The sequence below is a fragment of the Eurypyga helias genome, unplaced genomic scaffold (assembly GCF_000690775.1).
Source record: "Eurypyga helias isolate BGI_N326 unplaced genomic scaffold, ASM69077v1 scaffold6615, whole genome shotgun sequence".
Lineage (NCBI taxonomy): Eukaryota > Metazoa > Chordata > Aves > Eurypygiformes > Eurypygidae > Eurypyga > Eurypyga helias.
This window is the reverse complement of record NW_010252044.1, coordinates 275,392-281,914: the sequence shown is the minus strand read 5'-3', so window position 1 is coordinate 281,914 and position 6,523 is coordinate 275,392.

Genomic DNA, 6,523 nt, shown 5'->3' with positions numbered 1-6,523 from the left:
AGTGGACCTGGGAAACCCCGGCTGGTTTTAGGGCTGTCCTCAGAGGAGGGACGACAGAAAATGAACTCTAAACACAAAGCACTAAACATGTCTAAGTATGAACAGAAGGCACATATGTTGTAGAATAAATTATGTATATATTTTTTTACAAAACTTGAACTTGCAGGCAAGCTTTGGTTGGGTTATTATTATTTTTTTTTCAACTTTTTCCAGAATGCTTCTCTCTAGGGAACAAGAATGTTTTTAATGGCATAACAAAGGCAAGAATCTGCCTTATTAATATTATTATAATTATTTTTTAGCTGCTGCTAACTACATGAACACAAATGGTTATTTTTTGTTGCAGTGTAGTTTTTATTTTCTCTTATGTAATTTAAAAAAAAAAAAAAGTCAGTGTTGAACTTTTTGGATTGAAAAGCTTGTGATCGCTTCAGAGAGGCCAATGTTGCCAGAAAGTCTAAACTCCTTTTGAGGCCAGTAGTTTGATAGCTAGAATCAATTTCTCTCTTTCCAATTACATAAGGGGCATTATGTAATATCAGGCCAATCAGTAGCCTCCAGCAAAATTATGATTTTTGAGAGGAGAATTTAATTCTCTAACGGAAAAAATGACATAAAATATATATATCTACATAGAAAAAGTACTAGGTTAAAACTACCTAAATGGATACCAAAGAAATTGCACAGTTTTGCACAGCGGAGTTTATTTAAAAAAAAAAAAGAAAAAAAAGAAAAAAAAAGAACAGGCTGCTTTAAACAAAAAAATTTCAAACCTCAGACACTTTTTTTTTTTAATTTTTAAACTTTTTTCTTTTCTTTTTAAGACCGTTATTTTGCACCTTATTCTAAAAACTTAAGACTCAGATCTAAAGTGAACTAGGACTCCTCCCCTTTCCACCTGCTTTTCTGTGGGGAAAATGATTTCTCTTCCTCTTTCCTAAGGAGAAAGGCAGGTGGGGGAAAGCAGACAAGCCAACTTCTGTCCCAGCCAGTCGCTCACCGAGCCGGGCTGCAGCAGAGGGTCGAGTGTTAGTGCAGACATTCCCAAACGGGTGCAGGACCCCCGCGCCCTGGAAGCTGAGCCATCCTCTGTGTCCTGCAGGCGTCTGACCCGAGCCCCTCGGCTGCCGTTGTGTTACCCCTCGAACCAGCCACGCGAAGCTGCAGATCGATGCTGGAGGCTAAAATGCTGTTGGAGCAGGCGTTTAGGCACCGATGAGCCGAGCGATAGATAAATCCCCGGGAAGAGGTTTGGAAGAGGAAGGGAGAGGGTGATGGAGAGGAAAAGAGAAAACTTTTACGCCACAGCACTTGGGAATGGCACAGGGATTGCAGCATTTTGTAAAAAAACTCTTCAGCAGGGCAAGGGTGTCAGGAACAGTGTATTTTCCATCTAGAGAGGGATTATTTGGGGAGGATGCGGCTGCAAAGCGAGGTCCATCTCCTGCCTCCTCTCCCCAGCCAACACTGAGCGAGTGGTCAGTGGGTGAGACGTGTCACCGAGCCCTGAGCAGATTTTGTGACCTTGAGTGAAGCTCTGGCTCGAGCGGTATTTTGGCTCCTTCACCCAGAAGGGTTTAAATTCTCTGTCTCCAAGATCAAGGAGACAGAGAACCTGCGCTTCACGCCTGCTCCCCGCGGAGCGAGGGGAGAGGGGTGGCGGTGGGGATGATAACCCTAGTCAACTCTTGCAGTATTGGATCACTGTATGCCATTAAAAAACAGCTTGTTCTAGGTCTAATGTCTTCTGCAAACGGATATCTGTGAAGGCCTCTGGCCCCTTCCAGCCCTGCCTGAAAGAAATGCCTGCAATGAAATGGTTTCTGATCAGATGGTAACTGCAGTGGGTGGGTTCGAAACTGTGGAAATTCGACATTGTAAACATAGATTTGGCTACTAGAGAGGGCAGATGATTAAGTGCAAGTACTAAGGCTGTTACTGGGGGGGGTGGGACATGAAAGAAAGAAAAGGCTGAACATACAAAGGTGATTTGATTGCCGTTTCTGGGTCAACAGTAGTGAAGACAACTGAGTGCTGCTAGTGCTGCTATTGTGATGTTCTTGTAAAAGGAAAATAACTAAACCAAAGAGTATTCATTGAAAACAGAGGGTGCATGAAAACGCAGCGGGGAAGGGATGGAAAGGGGAGGCTGACCAGGAGAATGGGGACCTGTTCTCCGGGTCAGCATCCCCCAGGTGCAGAGTGCTCCCACTAAATGATACTTGAGATATTTGAGGGAGGGATTAGAGATGGGGGACGGGAAATTGAGGATTCAGCTTGTTTCTTTAAAGCAAAAGAGGTGCAGAGGGAAAAAAAAACAAAATCCCCTCCCCCTTAACATTTCTGGTGCAGAGGTTTTGGGTTTTTTTTGTTTTGTTTTTCAAGTCAGTTTTTCAGAAATATTTTTAAAATGTACATTTTATAAAGTTTATCAAGTATTTTCATATTTAAAGCCAAATGTAAATAGAAGTCTGTAAAGGAGGACAAGGAGAAGAAGAAAAGGCCACAAAAAGTATAAATTCTGCTCGGCAGTCTCGGCTAGCTAGTACCTAGATGCTACCGGTTAGCATGACTTTTAGCAAATACTTGCAAGCCTTATAGGATTCCTAATGCTATGATCTTCTCTTTATTTATTTTTAAGCATGGACTTTTAATTTGAAAACATGTTCTAGTTACTGGCATTTTTAAAAGTTACCAGCTGTCCGAGTGCTAGTCTTGTCAAGGGTGTGCATTGAGGTAATCCATTACACTCTCTGCCGCATTCGTTTCCTTTTTTTTTAATAACCCTTTGTCTTTGCCGACTGACTCTTACATTGCAGAATTGCACTCAGCCTCTGGCTCTGGGAAGCTGCTAGAAAGAGACCTGCAATGTAGACTCCATGGTACCCTTCCCCTTAGTCCATCATTTCTGTGTTTCTCAACACCCCGTGGTAAGCCCGGTATAGGCCAGACTATTGTAGCACACTTCTACAGCAGCAAATTGGGCTAGTCGTTCTTAAAAATGTTATTTTTAAGGACTACATAGTGACTGACAGCGTTTCTTCAGTTCCTGATGATCCTGGGCCGGGCTGATGCTTAATTAGGGGCCCTTTAAACTGACTGAGCTCTACCCACAGGCTCCAATAGACATCGGTTCAGCCTCTTCATCATGGATGAAGTTGGCTCAACTGGCTCGCACAGAAGGTTTATACTGTATTTCGCTAAGGGTCTGGGGAGGAATATGTTATTTCTGCCCTTCCCTGAAAATACTTGAATGAGACACATTGTCTAACACATAATACTGCGTACAGTGACAAAAAGCATTTCCGAGGCAGGTGGGGATGGATCTCTGCTTTCCTGTCTCTTCCGTGTGAGTTGTCCTTGGTTAGTAGCAAGGGTAGAGATCATCACTTATCAGCTGTGTTTAATGATACTCCCGCCCAGCCTTGATAAACTTCCGTGCTGTTAGTTTAGCACTCGCTCTTCTCGGAAAAGACAAAGGGTCCAGATATTATATTTGTTCTCTTAGGTCTTCTTTTTCATAATGGATTACAAGGTAAAACTGAGAAGTACTGTAATGTCTTTAAATTATGGCTGCTCACGACCATTGTAAAGTAGAAGGGTGCTGCATAGTTGCCATCCCACAGCCCACGAGAAACTGATTTTGTAATGACTTTTGGCCTGCAGCTATTGTGAGGTGAACAATCGAGGCATCTGACAGTTGTCCATTACTATTTTCCTGTTTGCAGCCTTTTTGTATCAAAGTCTTCCTAATGTACTGCACAAATTGTGGATTGTACAGATTTTTATATATTATGTCTTATTTTATTATTTCTAAATAAATAAAAAAAATTGAGAACGAACTGATGCGTGCAGCGTGTATGTGTGTGAGGTGGGGAGATGGGGCTGGGGGTTACTGTACAGCTGTGTTTATGGTGCTCTGGGCACAGCCAGCGTCTGAAGATACAGGTCGTTCTCTCCCTTGACAAAAGGCAGGAGGAAAGGTGATACCATCATTATTTCCCAGATGAGAACACGAACACCGTGCAGGGTACGGCAACTTGCACCAAAGATATGCCCCAGAGAGACTGAGGGACTTTCTTAAGGTCATACCAGGAGCTGCTGAGCTCCAGATCATTAGTTACGTGTTGTATGAAATGGAAAAAAAAGCTCCCAAGTCTGCATAAACCACAAAGCAGGGGAAGTGGGGCGGGAATGAAAACACAGGGCATAAGCAAGCGCATTGAAAGATTTGGAAAGGGATTAAAAAATTAAGCAGGAAACTCATCTTCAAATCCCCATGCTTCATGTCTGCCTGGAACATCCCCTTATTGAAGTGATGCTCCTCAGCTCAGCTCAAATCCAACTCGCTGTAATCTTCATTCGTGCCTCGTTTGCCTGGAGTCCCGAGCCTGATGCCACAAGTGTGGAGCTGGGTTTTGCGTAATGGGACGGGGAAGCGCAACCGGGACGGGCCTCGAGTAACTGAAAAGAGATTCAATGCCCTTACTTGTCTGGGTTGGAGAGGTCCTTTCCCCCATTTGTGTGTGGCCTCCAAAGCAGATATTGAGGCTGCACAATGGTGACTCAGCTCCAAACTGCTGATCTAACCGGAATCAGACACGCTGCAACGGCTGAGGACGACCGTGAAGCATTTCGACACAGTTTTGACCCCTCTGCTGCTTTTACAAATGTTTTATCAGTCTGTACAGACATTAAATGATGCCTCGGATGGAGCCCTGACCCTATCTAGAAGGACTCAATTTATAAATTCAAATTTACTTTTCAAATCTAATGGTCTCTTGGAAAGCTTATAATAATAATTACTGGGCTGGATTTAGAGATACAGATTAGCTGTCACAGCCCGGATCTGCTTATTCTCCCTGCTGAAAAGCATCCTCTGTGGGAGCTGCTCACTGATCCGACCATGGCTTTGATGTTTGCTGCAGGGGCAGCAAGCTGGGGGCCACTATCTGCATATTCTGTCTGGCTTGCTCCCGTTGCCTAAATCGTTAGCACCCTCTCCTGTTAGCAGTGTCTTTCCCTTCTCTTGCTGGCCACTGGTCCAGTCATGCGGAGCAGCACAAATACAGCAACACACCAGTGACGGCGTGTTTTGATAGCTTGCAAGGTAACAGCTAAACCCTTCTCCTTCCCCTGTTAGCTGGATGCAACTAGCAAGCATCAAGCGTGCGCTGCAGGCACGTGCTCCCAGGACCTAGACGGTGTGAGTAAAACACTACAGGAGATGCACCCGTGCGGGTGTTAGCATGCCAGCGACAGCTGGATGCAGGCAACGCTGCCTGATGCTTGCTGCTGCACGTGCCCTCAGCAGACAGCACAGGAAGGTGCATTAGAGCAAGCTGCATGAACCAACTGTGCCCTGTTTTCCCAGTTCCCTCACCAAACTAGGGGTGCTTGCTGGCTCTGTTGACGTGCCAAGCTCATACTGGCTGCAGCAAGCGTCTAATAATGTTTAAAGAGACGTCTGTTCTTTCAGAATGTTTAAATAAACTTGTGACTCCAGGGGAGCCTGTTTCATGGGTCTGGGTTCTGGGCAGGTGCAGATCACCACGCAGTGATGGTTTTGGATGGGACACGTGCTCTGGGATTCAACACTCACCTTGTCTGGATTAGCTCACGTGTTCCGCTGTGGCAGGTTTGTCAGCTCTTCGAGGAGGGGGCTTCAGTGCACGTTCAGGGTGCCTACGGCTTCTTGCACCCCTCAAGGCAGCAGCATAAGGAGTCATACCTCGGAGAACCTGTGTGAGAGAGAATGCAAGGGGGGAGTTTGCAAAATAGAATTTTCAGACTGGTTTTTACCTCTTTTGTGTGCAAGATTCGGCTGTTTCACCTGTGCTCAGATAACACACCCCTGTTGGCCTCCAGATAGGCAGGATGTGGAAGCACTTAACAAACTTTCATCTAAATTAAACAAACTGGCAATCTTTAGAGCTGTTCACAGCTCTGAAGCCATGCTGGAAGTCAGAACAGGGCTGCTGATGCTGCAAACACGTGTCCTTACGGGGTCCTGCAGCACTCCCTACCCACCAAACACAGCCAAACTCACCACTCCCTGTAACTGCAGTGGCATTTCACAGTACTTAGGGCATGAGTAAAACCAGCTGAAAGGTTGTGGAGTCACTTGGTGGAGCCTGAGATTAAAATTTCTAAGTTTCAGGTGGGGGAGCAGGAACAGTATTTTGTGAACTGAGCAGCGACATGGGAACAACAGCCGCTGGGAGATGGCAAGTGACAGCGTTACGTCACTGATCACCGCAGCCCGGTGTTTTTTCTACTAGGACAAGGGAAGCAACACTGTCCCAGGAGCACACGTTGCCAGACTTGGTGGAGCCTGAGATTAAAATTTCTAAGTTTCAGGTGGGGGAGCAGGAACAGTATTTTGTGAACTGAGCAGCGACATGGGAACAACAGCCGCTGGGAGATGGCAAGTGACAGCGTTACGTCACTGATCACCGCAGCCCGGTGTTTTTTCTACTAGGACAAGGGAAGCAACACTGTCCCAGGAGCACACGTTGCCAGA